Source organism: Schistocerca nitens, chromosome 1 (assembly GCF_023898315.1).
Source record: "Schistocerca nitens isolate TAMUIC-IGC-003100 chromosome 1, iqSchNite1.1, whole genome shotgun sequence".
Lineage (NCBI taxonomy): Eukaryota > Metazoa > Arthropoda > Insecta > Orthoptera > Acrididae > Schistocerca > Schistocerca nitens.
This window is the reverse complement of record NC_064614.1, coordinates 351,055,077-351,073,678: the sequence shown is the minus strand read 5'-3', so window position 1 is coordinate 351,073,678 and position 18,602 is coordinate 351,055,077.

The window sequence follows — 18,602 nt, the reverse complement described above, 5'->3', positions numbered from 1 at the left end:
CTGTGTCTATGTGCCTGTGGTTCTGTCAGTGTGATCATGTGATGTATCTGACCCCAGGAATGTGTCAATAAAGTTTCCCCTTCCTGGGACAATGAATTCACGGTGTTCTTATTTCAATTTCCAGGAGTGTATTTAATGTCGCAATACGGTTCGCATGGCGTTGAATCCCACTCTGTCGAGGCGCAACAACATCTCCCTGCATTGGCGCTGGGGGCTGAGTTAGAAGACGTTCTCCCGCCCCTCTCCCTTCACCTTCAGCAATTATTAGGCCGTCTTCGTGAGTGCCGGCTGCCTCTGTATGACGTCCGGCGCCTCCTCAATATCGTCATACCTCATCTTTTCAGGCAGTGATATATTCGTGTCCATAGCCACAGCATCTGCGTCTGGAGAGCCAACTGGCTGTGATCCCTCTTCAGCATCACCACGTCCCGGTACCGTCAATGTGACAGACCGCTGCGGGTCTGATCGAACAGTTTCCATTGCCTCATTCTGTTTCGTAGAGGCTGTTGTGTCGTCTTGGTCCACAGGCACATCGTCGTCGGGGCAAGGGGAGTCATCCCGAGGAGATGTCGTGCGACGCCGCCGTTTCCTCCTTTTCGGGGAACGTTGTTTGCGTGATCTTCCTTCCGTGTCAAGCACTATGGGACTTAACTTCTGAGGTCATCAGTCCCCTAGAACTTAGAACTACTTAAACCTAACTAACCTAAGGACATCACACACATCCATGCCCGAGGCAGGATTCGAACCTGCGATCGTAGCGGTCGCGTGGTTCCAGACTGAAGCGCCTAGAACCGCTCGACCACTCCGCCTTCCGTGTCCTCAGATTGTAGGGAATCACGGCTGCCCGACAGAAAAGCATCCGTAGGAACTGGAAGTGTTTCGAGTCCCATCGTTGTATTTGGCGGGAGTTCGGTCGAAACTGATGTTGTCGTCACAGAGTGCGTTCCAGACGGAACAGCATCCGTAGTGGCTGGAACTGCTTCGTGTACTACCGGTGTGCTTGGTGGGAGTTCGGTCTCATCTGATGTTGTCGACGTAGATTGTATGCTCGATGGAGCAGCATCCTCTGTCATCCAGACGTCTGCTACAAGGTTTCGGAGAGTGCCATCTTGATCTTCCACCGGGGCTGTGTCCTTTCGGTCATTAGCGGTCGCAGTGAGGGCATAGGTGATCGGTAGTACTGTCATCGCCGGCGACGGCTCCCGCACATCTGGAGGCAGTTGCGTAATCCGCCGTTGTATACAGTTCGACCTGAGGTGTCCCTCCTGGCCACAGCCAGAACATGTACGTGGTTGAGAATCATAAATCACCACCGCCCGACAACCACCAATTGTCAGATAGGACGGTACATGCTTCTGAAGATCAATAGTGATCTGTCGCACTCCTTTAAGAACGGGGTACGTGGCGAATTGTGTCCAGCGTTCTGCTGTGTGACCATGTTCCGTGCCGTATGGCTTAAAAGCCTCGATAACTTCGTCAGCCGGGAGCTCAAATGGCAGCTCAAAAACACGTATTGTCCGTACACCCAGACCAGCATGTTCTACAGTTACCGTGCCGACATTCCCGTCACTATGGCAAAATCGGAGACCTGCTTTTGTCGCCTGTAGAATTCTCTCACACGCCGCGTCATTTACCATCTTAACATACACCGTGGGACTAATGATGGACAGGTGAATTCCGACAATATCGTTTGGCGGTATCTTGACTTCCTTTCGAATGAATCGTTCCACTGCTAAAGCCTTTGGTCTTTCGTAGTCTTTGCAGAAATTGAATCGTAATGTAGTTTTCCTGTACTTGTTCGCCATGATCGTTGTTACTAGCCCGCGCGCAGACTAAGTCCACAAGTAAACAAACACTCGCACACGCCGCACAGGCGGAAGTATCGGACCTCCGCTTCGCACGGCCGCTAGCGCCGAACTTGCCACTCAGTTACTGGGGGCGGACATCTACCATGGTACTCTTCACTTTATTCAATAATGCATTTAATGTTAAAGTTGACGATTTTACGTGAATTAGGCACTCACAGGACCTCAAAGTACATAATGGTACACGAAAAGCATGGTGTCTGTATGAACTTGGACATACAGTCCCTCATGGGCGCGGCCTCGCTGTTCTAGCTGTGTATAATCCCCTGAGGCCTTCTATCCTGACCCTCCTACGGACAGCTTCAGACTTTCAGTTCAAAGCCTAACGCTATAAGACTTACGTGCCACAATGTACTCGTATTATTCCATTATCTGAAGCGAAAACTCAGTAATCTGTGGTTCAGCTGGTCACCATCGTAGTTTTCTCTTGCATATATTCAATATTAGGCTTTTTAATGAACTGTGTAGTGGCAGCAGTTTAATGCTAAAGCTAATCATCTGCTCCCTTAAGGTAAGATCGCATCCACGCTCATACATGACTCACCTACACTGAGTCTGGCATGTTAACCTGTTCAGAAAGTAAACCTGATTCAAGATACATTACTAATAACGTAAATTCGAACAATTAGGAAGTCTAATCATAACTTGCCGAAATTGACTCTTGTGAGTTTTGCACTGAGCTTCCGTCCATTATCTGAAAAGAAAGGTGAAATGCAGAACGACCAATTCGACTATATAGGAAAGAGTGTCTTGAAAGACTGCGTAAGCGGACTGTCGAGAATAGTACAAGGAAATAAACAGAAAAATACGTTCATAAAACGGACAAATTTACTTTTAGATTTAACGACGACTCAGTCCTTCAGTTTATTTAAATCACTCTGTTCTTATCTTGACATAATACCTACTTGATATGAAAGTTTAATAACTTGCTCTATTGATCAGACTAGAGGATGCCTAACAATAGTTGATTTATATACTGTGTTCTCCGGAGCAATGGTTTCGGAAAATGGGAGCTTGGGAGAGCACTGCTTTTTCCTAGAGAAATGAAATGAATTAAATATATGGCATTATTAGCCGAGAGACCCTGATAGAGACATTTTTGCTACATGATAACGCGAGAATTCGTAAACTTCCATTCATAGAAACACAGATTTGTTATGATCAGACTTCATTACCCGTACTATCTCCACAAGGACTGGTTGCATATTGGCACTTAGGTACCTCATGAAATATTGTGTAACTGTATGTTGTGGGTCCGGCAGCGCAAGACCGCCTTTGGACGCAAGAAATGATCGTCTTACCGAAGCGCTGCGATTAAGAGCGTTTTGCGATTTCGCGCTGGTAATAAATCGAGCCAACAGAGCTGCGTGAAAGGGCAGCCTCGGCTGATCAACACGATCTGGAAATCTCGGCTGAGAGCTGTCTGCCTCAGTCATGATACCCGGATGTAGATCAGGCACACAACGTGTAATACAGTAAGAGGGCCAGCTAACTGTCCGGAAGCCGGCAGTTCAAGGGTTGGAAGCCGTGGAACTTGAAATGTTAAGTGCGTCCTACTGACTTCGCACCGAAATTTAAGAAGCGATTGAACTGTTGTCCGCCATATAAACTGCCTTTTGTGTGCGCTCCGTCAGAAAATAACATCGATTTCATTATGGTAGTTATGTGGTCTTCAGTCCTACGACTGGTTTCATGCATCTCTACACTCTAATCAAGCTTTGGTCTACTTTTACCATAATAACCTACCCCCCGCCACTCACACACACACACACACACACACACACACACACACACACACACACACTTCCCTTCGATTACCAAATTGAGAGCTCTTTGATCCTCAGCATGTGTATCAACCAAACCCTTCTTTCCGTCAAGATGCACCACAATGTTCTTCCATCAACAAGATTCAGTACTTCTTCGTTAAGTACGAGTATTAGATCTACCCATTTAATCTTCAGCATTCTCCTGTAGCACCTTTCTTGTGAACTCTTTGTCATCCAAGCTTCACTTTTATACAAGGTTATTCCCTACAAACACCTTCAGAAAATTGTTCCTAACAAATTTATATTCCATGTAAAAATTTTCTCTCTTTCAGAAACTCCTTTCCTGATATTGCCAGTCTGCATTTTATACGCTCTCTACTTTGACCATCGTCAGTTATTCCTTTCCCCACCATCGAGTAGAATTTATAGCGTCTTACTCGTTTCTCAACTATTGCTTCCTTTTCAGTTCCTTCGACTCTTGTATGTTCAGTCTAGTTTCTGTACAACTTGTAGATAACATTTTGCTCTCTGTACTTTATTCTTGCTAACTTCAGAATTCAAAGGAGTGAGTAAACTTTGTCAAAAGCTTTCTGTAAATCTACAAACGCTGTAAAACTGGTTTTCTTTTCTGCAACATAGGTTCCAAGACAAGTCCTAGGGCGAGATTCCCTCGCGTATTTCTATGTTTCTCCGAAACCCATCTGATCTTCCCCGGCGTCGCCTTCTACTAGTTATTTTACTCTTCTGTAAATAGTATGAGTCAGTATTTTGCAACCATGGCTTATTAAACCAATTCTTCTGTAATATGCACACCTCTCAGCACCTGCCATCTTTGGAATAGGAATCATTGCAGGGGGCGTTCGAAACGTTCCCGGTCGGAGGCCGTACAGTGCAGGGCCGGTTTGCCAGTCAGGCTAAATCACTGTGAGCAATGAGGTAATCATTCTACCGACGCACCAGGTTGAAGACACCCGTTTGGTAAAACACTGTGTCCTGCTGCGTGGAGGAGTCCGTAGCTGCCCGCTGCTCATACTCATCCGACAGGAGTCGCCGAACCTTCAAGGGTTTTTTTAAGGGCCCAGAGACGTCGCAAACACATGGGGAAGGTTCAGAAATATAGCGCGGGTACCTGACTGCCGTGCCTCCCATCTGAGTTGGCGTACCTTCTGCGTCACGACATTTGTGAAGGGGAGACCTACGTTCTGATGAAGCAGCACCGTCCCATGGCGCACCATTCCACAACGGTGGTTTTCGAGGACCATGCTACTCCATATACATTTTTCATTCTCCGAGGAATGTCTACCAGTGTTTATCCATCGGCAGCCAAGAAAACTACACTACTGGCCATTAAAATTGCTACACCAAGAAGAAATGCAGATGATAAACGGGTATTCATTGGACAAATATATTATACTTGAACTGACATGTGGTTACATTTTTACGCAATTTGGTTGCATAGATCCTGAGAAATCAGCACCCAGAACAACCACCTCTGACCGAAATAACGGCCGTGATACGCCTGGGCACTGAGTCAAACAGAGATTGGATGGCGTGTACAGGTACAGCTGCCCATGCAGCTTCAACACGATACCACAGTCAATAAAGAGTAGTGACTGGCGTATTGTGACGAACCAGTTGCTCGGCCACCATTGACTAGACGTTTTCAATTGGTGAGAGATCTGGAGAATCTGGAGAATGTGCTGGCCAGGGCAGCAGTCGAACATTTTCTGTATCCAGAAACGCCCGTACAGGACCTGCAACATGCGGTCGTGCATTATCCTGCTGAAATGTAGGGTTTCGCAGGGATCGAATGATGGGTAGAGCCACGGGTCGTAACACATCTGAAATGCAACGTCCACTGTTGAAAGTGCCGTCAATGCGAACAAGAAGTGACCGAGACGTGTAACCAATGGCACCCCATACCATCACGCCGGGTGATACACCAGTATGGCGATGTCGCCAAACACGGATGCGACCATCATGATGCTGTAAACAGAACCTGGATTCTTCCGAAAAAATTACGTTTTGCCATTCGTGCACCCAGGTTCGTCGTTGAGTACACCATCGCAGGCGTTCCTGTCTGTGATGCAGCGTTAAGGGTAACCGCAGCCATGGTCTCACAGCTGATAGTCCATGCTGCTGCAAACGTCGTCGAACTGTTCGTGCAGATGGTTGTTCTCTTGCAAACGTCCCCATCTGTTGACTCAGGAATCGAGACGTGGCTGCACGATCCGTTACAGCCATGCGGATAAGATGCCTGTCATCTCGACTGGCCATTGGGATCCAGCACGGCGTTCCGTATTACCCTCATGAACCCACCGAGTCCATATTCTGCTAACAGTGATTGGATCTTGACCCACGCGAGCAGAAATGTCATGATACGATAAACCGCAATCGCGATAGGCTACAATCCGACCTTTATCAAAGTCGTAAACGTGATTGTATGCATTTCTCCTCCTTACACGAGGCATCACAACAACGTTTCACCAGGCAACGTCGGTCAACTGCTGTTTGTGTATGATAAATCGGTTGTAAACTTTTCTCATGTCAGCACGTTGTAGGTGTCGCCACCGGCGCCAACCTTGTGTGAATGCTCTGAAAAGCTAATCATTTGCAGATTACAGCATCGTCTTCCTGTCGGTTAAATTTCGCGTCTGTAGCACGTCATCTTCATGGTGTAGCAATTTTAATGGCCAGTAATATAAAACAACGCGGTCGTTTTTGTTCTAGTTTCCGCATTTACAGTACACACGTCGGAAAGACATCAATGCCACACTAATTCCTAGCCCATACGCATCGGAATTGCGTAACGTTGCATACGCGCTGCAGCAAAGTCCCCAAACGCAACTTTTAAATCACCCCTTATACATCCTTCTTGAAGACTAAGGGTATTTCGTTGGTTTTACATGTCTTGGAGACTAGGTGGAACAGTGACGTCATGGCTGGCTGCTGCAGGCATCTTAAAAAACTAAAGGTCGACAATTATTCTCACAAGTACGTAACAAGGCTAGAAACTAATAACATTTTACCGTGCAAAGCTGTAGGAGTATGACTTAAAAGATGCGTTTGTGTATGTTTAGACTGATCGGAGCTGCATTTGGCCACATGATCGATATCTTCCCAGCTGGTTTGTTGGAGCAATTGGTTAATCAACGTAAATCGCCATAGTGGAAGTTTCGACAATATGTGTCTAATTCTAGGAGAAGACTGTAGCCACTGATGTTCCATACTGATAGCTCTATAGAAAAGGATATTCAGCCTCGAGACCTTTCCCAATTAGGTCGACATTCGTAATCGGTTTCTCAAGAAAATACAGCACTAGTTCGAAAAAAAACTGCAAAATATTCAAATGTGCGACACCTTGCTGTGGGAAATACATTTCGCGGTTGTTTGAAGATGGGAGTTAACCTGTCGCAGTTCGTAAATGCCCATCTGTTAAGAAGAGATTAGCTATCGAGTTTCAGAACACTTGGTTGTTGATCCGCAAATGGTCGGCACAGGAATTTTGGAGGTGATCCAATGACTACTTCGTGCCACAATGCTAGTACTGATAAAATAATCCACTCAAGATGAAAGGTTGACATTTAGTCCACTGACACAAAGACGCTGTAGTACTTCTGTCGAATATTTATAGTGATTCTGTAGCTATTGTTTGGCTTCAGACTTCTTGGTTGGTCTTCCGTCGTCCTGATCATACTCTGCGCAATTTTACGTTGTTCCTCCAGGTGAAAACTTGTATGACTCGGTTCGTGTTTGTTGATTGGTTGGTTTGGAGGGAGGGGACCAAACAGCGAGTTTACCGGTCCCATTGGATTAGCGAAGGATGGGGAAGCAAAGTGGTCGCTCCCTTTCAAAGGAACCATCCCGGCATTTACCTGAAACGATTTAGAGAAATCAAGGAAAACCTAAATAATGATGTCCGGGCGCTGATTCGTATTTGTTACAGGCGAAGAACTCTTGTAGTCGTGACACGATCAGCTGACCAGATGCAGTTAGATATTTTATACGCTGTTAGGTTTAAATATGCGAAGAGAGAAATTGTATCCAACAGAAATTGCGTCAAAGGGTAAAACAAAGCTACTCGGTATTGGATAATCCTTGAAATACTCTCTTTACGGGATAAATCGATGTGAGAATGATACGCCTTAGATTTGGTGCTTTTTACTATTAATTTGGCAAGGATCCTCACTAAATACGAGTATCCGTAGCTGATGATCTATAAATAAGATACGTGCTTTAGTTTTTGAATATTTAGGTTGATTATTCATACCACATAAACGATCGATTTCAGAGTACACATTTCATCATTTGGGACACCAGTCACATTTTCATCGACATTAGGACGTACGTCCGTGCATGGATAGCCGATGCATGATGGTAGTCCGGTAAGTTCAGAAGTTCAATGGGCTATTCGCGGATGATGCTGTTGTATACAGAGAAGTCGTAACGCTAAGGAATGCATGAAGATGTGGAGAGGATAGTGTTTGATACAGGGTCAGGTAGCTGACACTCAAGGTAAACAAATGAAGCGTATCGCGATTTTATAGATGTAAGGACCCGTTGTTGTATGGTTCTGTGACTGCCGAACAATCACGGAAGTAACCACATCCATACAATATCCGAAAATATGCCGAATGAGTGACTTAAAGTGGAATAGCTAGATGAAAATAATAGCAGGCGAGGCACCCTGAGCTTAATTGAGGTTAACTGGACGGAGTCTGTGCAAGTGTAGTCCAGCCAGCGTGTAGGTAGCATACAGAACCCTAGTTCGACCGATACTTGAATATTGGCCGTCAGTCTGGAAACTGTACCGGATAGGAATGACGGAGGGGATTGAAGAGATCTAAAGATAGAGCGATCGTCAATGATTCGTTTAGTAAGTGCAACAGCGCCCAGGAGATGCACATCCAACTACAGAAGACAGCCATTGTGTATCTCCGTGCGAGTTACTGATAACTTTCCAAGAGCGACAGTTCCTAGACATAAAGGCCAAACAACAGTTATTCTTCTCAGGCACAAGACCAGGAACGGGGGATGTGTCAGTGGTGCGCAGAGTACCCTCCGCCGCACACCGTAAGTGGCTTGCAGAGTGTAAGTGTAACTGTATATGTAGTTACGAAAAATCAGCGCGGTATCCGTGATAGAGTAATTGGCAATAACAGACACTAAAATTTCTTTTCATAAGTGGACTAGGGAAAAAAGACCTTTTATGTTTACTTAAAATGTCTTTGCTTGATAATTATTATGGTGCATTTAGTGTGCTATTATCTTCAGATAATGTAACCGTCTTATCACAATAAGTGATACTAAATTATGTCAGCAAGTGTCAATTACAGGGTGCTCATTGGCAGCAAAAATTTAATGTCACGTAGTGCACTATGTAATCTATCTTAAAACACTGTAATCTACAGTGCTTAACCTACTTCATTACTAACTGTGTTCATGAGAAACAGTGACAAGAAGAGATGTAAATTACAAAGAACTGAATGCCTGTGATACCTCACAACAAGGATTGGGATAATTTAAGGAAAGGCACATGGAAAGAACCAGCCGCTGTTGCCGAGCGATTCTATGCAATTCAGTCCGGAACCTGCTACGGTCGGAGGTTCGAATCCTGCCTCGGGCATGGATATGTGTGATGTCCTTAGGTTGGTTAGGTTTAAGTAGTTCCAAGTCTAGGGAACTGATGACCTCAGATGTTAAGTCCCATAGTGCTTAGAGCCATTTGAACCGTTTGTACATGGATAGTGCCAAAAGAATAACAACTCTCACAATAATTTAAAGAACTTGAACAGGATCAATTCATTAATAACGAACTTTAACAATTTGTACCATTAACAACAGGGCTTGAAACAAGGAATACACATAATCCGCAAATGTAAGGAAGAAGTCACACCAACAAGATGTGATTGCAAGCTGGTTCAACAAACTGCGTTTTACCAGTAAAATGAATTACAAATGACTGTCGCAAAAAGGTACTAATAACTTTCAAGTATGGATAACAACTTAACAAACAGACAACGCCCATCCAAAATACAGAAAGGATAACCAGTCACACCACTGATTGTGGCTGCTGGAAAGCCCTTAACAATCTATATACCTTATTAAAACCACTGAACCAATAAAGTAAATAATCCCCAATTATATAAGAAAAGCTGGGAAAGTGTAAAAATTAAATCTGTCTCCCAGCTGGTCACATCAGCAGAAACATTGACAATGACCCTTAAATAAATATACAAACCCTGAAAATACACAATTTAAATATGACTGCCATCTGGTACACACCAGCACAAACATTAACAATGACCATTAAATAAATATGCAGTCTCCCTAAATAAAAGAAATGTGGCCAATTACAGTAGTCGGCTATAACAACCAACAGGCAACAAGCAGGCAAGTTTTTCAATGATTGGAGTTAGCTAATGATAGTGGATAAAAAGAAGAAAAACTCAACAGTTCATACTCATAAGTAAAAGCCTTTAAAACTTAACAGGCTCCACAACTAGCAATAAGAGTGCAAAGTTTAAGCTAGTACACTACTGGCCATTAAAATTGCTACACCAAGAAGAAATGCAGATGATAAACGGGTATTCATGAGACAAATATATTATACTAGAACTGAACTGTGATTACATTTTTTCACGCACTTTGGGTGCATAGATCCTGGGAAATCAGTACCCAGAACAACCACCTCGGGCCGTAATAACGGCCTTGATACGCCTGGGCATTGAGTCAAACAGAGCTTGGATGGCGTGTACAGGTACAGCTGCCCATGCAGTTTCAACACGATACCACAGTTCATCAAGAGTAGTGACTGGCGCATTGTGACGAGCCAGTTGCTCGGCCACCATTGACCAGACGTTTTCAATTGGTGAGAGATCTGGAGAATGTGCTGGCCAGGGCGGCAGTCGAACATTTTCTGTATCCAGAAAGGCCCGTACAGGACCTGCAACATGCGGTCGTGCATTATCCTGCTGAAATGTAGGGTTTCGCAGGGATAGAATGAAGGACAGAGCCACGGGTCGTAACACATCAGAAATGTAACGTCCACTGAGGTGACCGAGACGTGTAACCAATGGCACCCCATACCATCACGCCAGGTGATACGCCAGTATGGCGATGACGAATACACGCTTCCAAGGTGCGTTCACCGTGATGTCACCAAACACGGATGCGACCGTCATGATGCTGTAAACAGAACCTGGATTCACCAGAGAAAATTGACGTTTTACCATTCGTGCAGCCAGGTTCGTCTTTGAGTACACCATCGCAGGCGCTCCTGTCTGTGATGCAGCGTCAAGGGTAACCGCAGCCATGGTCTCCGAGCTGATAGTCCATGCTGCTGCAAACGTCGTCGAACTGTTGGTGCAAATGGTTGTTGTCTTGCAAACGTCCCCATCTGTTGACTCAGGGATCGAGACGTGGCTGCACGATCCGTTACAACCATGCGGATAAGATGCCTGTCATCTCGACTGCTAGTGATACGAGGCCGTTGGGATCCAGCACGGCTTTCCGTATTATCCTCCTGAACCCACCGATTCCATATTCTGCTAAGACTCATTGGATCTCGACCAACGCGAGCAGCAATGTCGCAATACGATAAACAGCAATCGCGATAGGCTACAATCCGACCTTTATCAAAGTCGGAAACGTGATGGTACGCATTTCTCCTCCTTACACGAGGCATCACAACAACGTTTCACCAGGCAACGCCGGTCAACTGGTGTTTGTGTATGAGAAATCGGTTGGAAACTTTCCTCATGTCAGCACGTTGTAGGAGTCGGCACCGGCGCCAACGTTGTGTGAATGCTCTGAAAAGCTAGTCATTTGCATATCACAGCATCTTTTTCCTGCAGGTTAATTTTCGCGTCTATAGCACGTCATCTTCGTGATGTAGCAATTTTATTGGCCAGTAGTGTAGTTAAAGAACAAGTATAGTGACAAGGAACTTCGGACTTGGCAGAACACCCTTCAGAGCTTATGTGCGTGCTGAATTCACAATGTTGAATAGATCAAGACATCCGGAATTAATTGGCGACACTCCGCCATGACTCGTATCAAACGATCAAATTTACTTAACGTGAGCCAATACGTGGCAACTGGTAGAGGCACCAGATTGTAGGCCAACTTAGACGTCGTGTGACACCGAAGCAGAAAGAAAACACGTCTCTGCTCCTAGCCCAGGAAACGGGAACCCGTCGTCTGCTGCCAAAACTCCCATGCCAAGAGGTACCAGAAGGGAACAGTAATCTGTCCAAATAATGCTACAAACGAGAATGTCTAGGCTGTAAGCAATATTAATTTATTCCGGAAGTGACTAAACATGCGTAATACTCCTTAAAGTTACTTGAAAATTAATAAGGTGAAATATCAGCGCCAGCAGATCCACTCACTAGGGCATCTATAAAATGTGCCATGCCTTGGACGAAGACTATGTTGCAATTTCAGTTTCATCAATTCAATTTACAGCAGAGAATGCTCATACAATTGCACGGAATATGGCCTGGAACAACAAATTATTATCAGTCATACTGACTGATGACCACCCAGGCAATTACCCAGTGTCGCGTTAATATGACAGATCTTATTCCACATTAACACAGACGTGGCCTTGCGATAAAAAGTATCAACAGAAAAACAGTAACACACGGACAACATCACAGCCCACCATCCTGTGATCCACTTACTTGATAACTAACATGTTTACGGAGGTGACAGTAGAACTTTTGGTTTGGTCACCACGTTGGTGCCAGCGTGGAGGGGCCCCATCTCTATTAAACTTAGCTCCGCTCAGGTGTGAAGGAGCCGTGATTTTCAGGATTCCAAGCAGGGGTGTTATGACTTCCAATCCGTACAAGTGATCTTCCAGGTACTGTAAAATTTAAGCTTGCAGAGGTGGCCGGGAACTTGCTGACTAGGTTGCACGCGACGTCCGCTGCTCTTCCCGCAACTCGCTGCAATTAATCCTTAATCTAGCGGCAAAACGTGCTTCCGACCCATGTAGTCACTCGCGGCCTCTCGAGGCCCGTACGGGACAGCAGGAGTCCCCCAATACCAACAATTTGCCAGCCACGTGCCTTCCAGCTAACTGTCAGTACCAGGGCCCGCCAAAAACCAACAACGTATGCCTCGACCAAAGACCCTAGCTCCCGACGTTTGATCAAAATATAGGCACCCCACGTAGTGGCGTCAGCGAAGTGCCTGCCCGCCAAAGTTAAAAGCTGCCGCGGCTCAACCTGAGTCAACATTACAGCGAACTGTGACAGGTAATATTAAGACGGCAAAATTACCATGAGAACAAAGTTCACATTTGCCATTTAATTGCCAGAGAGCAGCAGCGAACATATTTTCAACAATACAATTGTGCTCCCTGCCGCCGTTGGATAAGCAGCTGCAGCAGCAAGTCGTATACCCCTAGCTTACTTATTTGTTACATAGTTTAATTCTTAATTTCTTTGCGTGTTTTTGTGTACTTGCATTGTTTAATCCATAAATTTCGGGCGTATTATAGTATTTGAGAGTTGTAGCATCGCGCTTTAGTGTTTACTTCGTAGATTCATACTTAAATTGCGTGTGAGTTTCGTATAGGAGGTGTAATTTCGAGTTTTAGTTACTGTAATCGTAAATTCAGGCAGATTGTAGCGCAATCGTTAGGCATTTGTACAGGTTAGTTAATAAATTCTTTGCGTGTTTCCCTTGCGTTATCTATGGACTGACTCGTGTTTCGATTAGAATGGACAGGGACTGTGATTGCTGTATTCGGATGAGGGCTGAGTTGGCATCCCTTCGCTCACAGCTGCAATCGGCGCTGACTTCGGCCGCGCAGCTTGAGGCTGTTGCCAATGGGCACCACTTGGGGAGCCGGACTTGGGTATCACGGGGATATCAACCTCGTCCCGTCTGTCCCCAGATCGATCTGCCACTATGGTTGCCCCGGTTGCTACCCGCAGTGGGGCTGAGCCATCGCCTGTGGTTGATTGGGAGGTCGTTCCAAGGCGTGGCATGCAGCGAAAGACGTCCCCGGAGGCTGATCAGAAAGCCTCCCCGGTGCGTCTGACAAACAGGTTTCAGGCACTGTCTCTGGCTGAGCCAGATGCAGCTGCCTGCCCTGTTTCAGAGGATAATTCTCAGTCTTCAAGGTCCGGGCAATCACAGAGGGTGGGCTTATTGGTAGTTGGGAGCTCCAATGTTAGGCGCGTAATGGGGCCCGTTAGGGATATGGCGGCTAAGGAGGGGAAGAAATCCAGTGCGCACTCCGTGTGCATTCCGGGTGGAGTCATTCCTGATGTGGAAAGGGTCCTTCCGGATGCCATGAAGAGCACAGGGTGCAGCCAGCTGCAGGTGGTGGCACATGTCGGCACTAATGACGTGTGTCGCTTTGGATCTGAGGGAATTCTCTCTGGATTCCAGCGGCTATCTGATTTGGTGAAGGCTGCCGGTCTTGCTTACGAGATGAAGGCAGAGCTCACCATCTGCAGCATCGTTGACAGAACCGACTGCGGACCTTTGGTGCAGAGCCGGGTGGAGGGTCTGAATCAGAGGCTCAGACGGTTTTGCGACCGTGTTGGCTGCAGATTCCTTGACTTGCGCCATAGGGTGGTGGGGTTTCGGGTTCCGCTGAATAGGTCAGTTCACTACACTCAGCTGGCGACTACACGGGTAGCAGAGGCTGTGTGGCGTGGACTGGGCGGCTTTTTAGGTTACAAGGCCTCGGGAAAGTGCGGGGTGGGCTGCAATCTCAAAGGGTGCATGGCAAATACAGGACGTGCTTGGATCAAGGAACAGTCGGAATTGTAGTTGTAAATTGTTTTAGTTGTGCTGGGAAAGTCCCTGAGTTTCAAGCGCTAATAGAAAGTACAGAAGCTGAAATCGTTATAGGTACAGAAAGCTGGCTAAAGCCTGAAATAAGTTCTGCAGAAATTTTTACGAAGTCTCAGACGGTGTTCAGGAAAGATAGAGTAGGCAGAATTGGTGGTGGAGTGTTTGTGTCTGTCAGTAGTGGTTTATCTTGTAGTGAAGTCGAAGTAGATACTCCGTGCAAATTGGTATGGGTGGAGGTTATACTTAACAGCCGAACTAAGTTAATAATTGGCTCCTTCTACCGACCTTCAGACTCCGATGATATAGTTGCGGAACAGTTCAGAGAAAATTTGAGTCTCGTGACAAATAAACACCCCACTCATACGGTTGTAGTTGGTGGGGACTTCAAACTTCGCTCGATATGCTGGCAAAAATACTTGTTCAAAACCGGTGGTAGGCAGAGAACATCTTCCGAGATTGTCCTAAATGCTTTCTCCGAAAATTATTTCGAGCAGTTAGTCCACGAACCCACGCGAATTGTAAATGATTGCGAAAATACACTTGACCTCTTAGCCACAAACAATCCAGAGCTGATAGAGAGCATCATGACTGATACAGGGATTAGTGATCACAAGGTCGTTGTAGCTAGGCTCAATACCGTTTCTTCCAAATCCACCAGAAACAAACGCAAAATAATTTTATTTAAAAAAGCGGATAAAGTGTCACTAGAAGCCTTCCTAAGAGACAATATCCATTCCTTCCGAACTGACTATGCAAATGTGGACGAGATGTGGCTCAAATTCAAAGATATAGTAACAACAGCAATTGAGAGATTCATACCTCATAAATTGGTAAGAGATGGAACTGATCCCCCGTGGTACAGAAAACAGGTCCGAACTCTGATGCAGAGGCAACGGAAAAAGCATGCGAAGTTCAGAAGAACGCGAAATCCCGAAGATTGGCTGAAATTTACAGACGCGCGAAATTTGGCACGGACTTCAATGCGAGATGCCTTTAATAGGTTCCACAACGAAACATTGTCTCGAAATTTGGTAGAAAATCCGAAGAAATTCTGGTCGTATGTAAAGTACACAAGCGGCAAGACGCAGTCAATACCTTCGCTGCGCAGTGCCGATCGTACTGTTACCGACGACTGTGCCGCTAAAGCGGAGTTATTGAACGCAGTTTTACGAAATTCCTTCACCAGGGAAGATGAATGGAATATTCCAGAATTTGAAACACGAACAGCTGCTAGCATGAGTTTCTTAGAAGTAGATACCTTAGGGGTTGCGAAGCAACTCAAATCGCTTGATACGGGCAAGTCTTCAGGTCCAGATTGTATACCGATTAGGTTCCTTTCAGATTACGCTGATACAATAGCTCCCTACTTAGCACTCATATACAACCGCTCGCTCACCTATAGATGTGTACCTACAGATTGGAAAATTGCGCATGTCGCACCAGTGTTTATGAAGGGTAATAGGAGTAATCCATCTAACTACAGACCTATATCATTGACGTCGGTTTGCAGTAGGGTTTTGGAGCATGTACTGTATTCAAACATTATGAATCACCTTGAAGGAAACGATCTATTGATACGTAATCAGCATGGTTTCAGAAAACATCGTTCTTGTGCAACGCACGAAGTAATGGCCGCTATCGACAGGAGATCTCAAGTTGATTCCGTATTTCTAGGTTTCCGGAAAGCTTTTGACACCGTTCCTCACAAGCGACTTCTAATCAAGATGCGGGCCTATGGGGTATCGTCTCAGTTGTGCGACTGGATTCGTGATTTCCTGTCAGGAAGGTCGCAGTTCGTAGTAATAGACGGCAAATCATCGAGTAAAACTGAAGTGATATCAGGTGTTCCCCAGGGAAGCGTCCTGGGACCTCTGCTGTTCCTGATCTATATAAATGACCTGGGTGACAATCTGAGCAGTTATCTTAGGTTGTTCGCAGATGATGCTGTAATTTACCGTCTAGTAAGGTCATCCGAAGACCAGTATCAGTTGCAAAGCGATTTAGAAAAGATTGCTGTATGGTGTGGCAGGTGGCAGTTGACGCTAAATAACGAAAAGTGTGAGGTGATCCACATGAGTTCCAAAAGAAATCCGTTGGAATTCGAATACTCGATAAATAGTACAATTCTCAAGGCTGTCAATTCAACTAAGTACCTGGGTGTTAAAATTACGAACAACTTCAGTTGGAAAGACCACATAGATAATATTGTGGGGAAGGCGAGCCAAAGGTTGCGTTTCATTGGCAGGACACTTAGAAGATGCAACAAGTCCACTAAAGAGACAGCTTACACTACACTCGTTCGTCCTCTGTTAGAATATTGCTGCGCGGTGTGGGATCCTTACCAGGTGGGATTGACGGAGGACATCGAAAGGGTGTAAAAAAGGGCAGCTCGTTTTGTATTATCACGTAGTAGGGGAAAGAGTGGGGCAGATATGATACGCGAATTGGGATGGAAGTCATTACAGCAAAGACGTTTTTCGTCGCGGCTGGATCTATTTACGAAATTTCAGTCACCAACTTTCTCTTCCGAATGCGAAAATATTTTGTTGATCCCAAGCTACATAGGTAGGAATGATCATCAAAATAAAATAAGAGAAATCAGAGCTACAGAAAGGTTTAGGTGTTCGTTTTTCCCGCGCGCTGTTCGGGAGTGGAATGGTAGACAGATAGTATGATTGTGGTTCGACGAACCCTCTGCCAAGCACTTAAATGTGAATTGCAGAGTAGTCATGTAGATGTAGATGTAGACAATTTATTTCAGTTAGACGTTTGCGTAATTTTTTAATGGCTTTACCTGTTTCGACTGACTAGTCATTATTAATAGCCCAATTACATTAGGAAATGAGACGCTTAAAATAGTAAACGTGTTTTGCTATTTGGGGAGCAAAATAACTGATGATGGTCGAAGTAGAGAGGACATAAAATGTAGACTGGCAATGGCAAGGAAGGTGTTTCTTAAGAAGAGAAATTTTTTAACATCGAGTATAGATTTAGGTGTCAGGAAGTCTTTTCTGAAAGTATTTGTATGGAATGTAGCCATGTATGGAAGTGAAATGTGGACAATAAATACACTCTTGGAAATTGAAATAAGAACACCGTGAATTCATTGTCCCAGGAAGGGGAAACTTTATTCACACATTCCTGGGGTCAGATACATCACATGATCACACTGACAGAACCACAGGCACATAGACACAGGCAACAGAGCATGCACAATGTCGGCACTAGTACAGTGTATATCCACCTTTCGCAGCAATGCAGGCTGCTATTCTCCCATGGAGACGATCGTAGAGATGCTGGATGTAGTCCTGTGGAACGGCTTGCCATGCCATTTCTACCTGGCGCCTCAGTTGGACCAGCGTTCGTGCTGGACGTGCAGACCGCGTGAGACGACGCTTCATCCAGTCCCAAACATGCTCAATGGGGGACAGATCCGGAGATCGTGCTGGCCAGGGTAGTTGACTTACACCTTCTAGAGCACGTTGGGTGGCACGGGATACATGCGGACGTGCATTGTCCTGTTGGAACAGCAAGTTCCCTTGCCGGTCTAGGAATGGTAGAACGATGGGTTCGATGACGGTTTGGATGTACCGTGCACTATTCAGTGTCCCCTCGACGATCACCAGTGGTGTACGGCCAGTGTAGGAGATCGCTCCCCACACCATGATGCCGGGTGTTGGCCCTGTGTGCCTCGGTCGTATGCAGTCCTGATTGTGGCGCTCACCTGCACGGCGCCAAACACGCATACGACCATCATTGGCACCAAGGCAGAAGCGACTCTCATCGCTGAAGACGACACGTCTCCATTCGTCCCTCCATTCACGCCTGTCGCGACACCACTGGAGGCGGGCTGCACGATGTTGGGGCGTGAGCGGAAGACGGCCTAACGGTGTGCGGGACCGTAGCCCAGCTTCATGGAGACGGTTGCGAATGGTCCTCGCCGATACCCCAGGAGCAACAGTGTCCCTAATTTGCTGGGAGGTGGCGGTGCGGTCCCCTACGGCACTGCGTAGGATCCTACGGTCTTGGCGTGCATCCGTGCGTCGCTGCGGTCCGGTCCCAGGTCGACGGGCACGTGCACCTTCCGCCGACCACTGGCGACAACATCGATTGTCTGTGGAGACCTCACGCCCCACGTGTTGAGCAATTC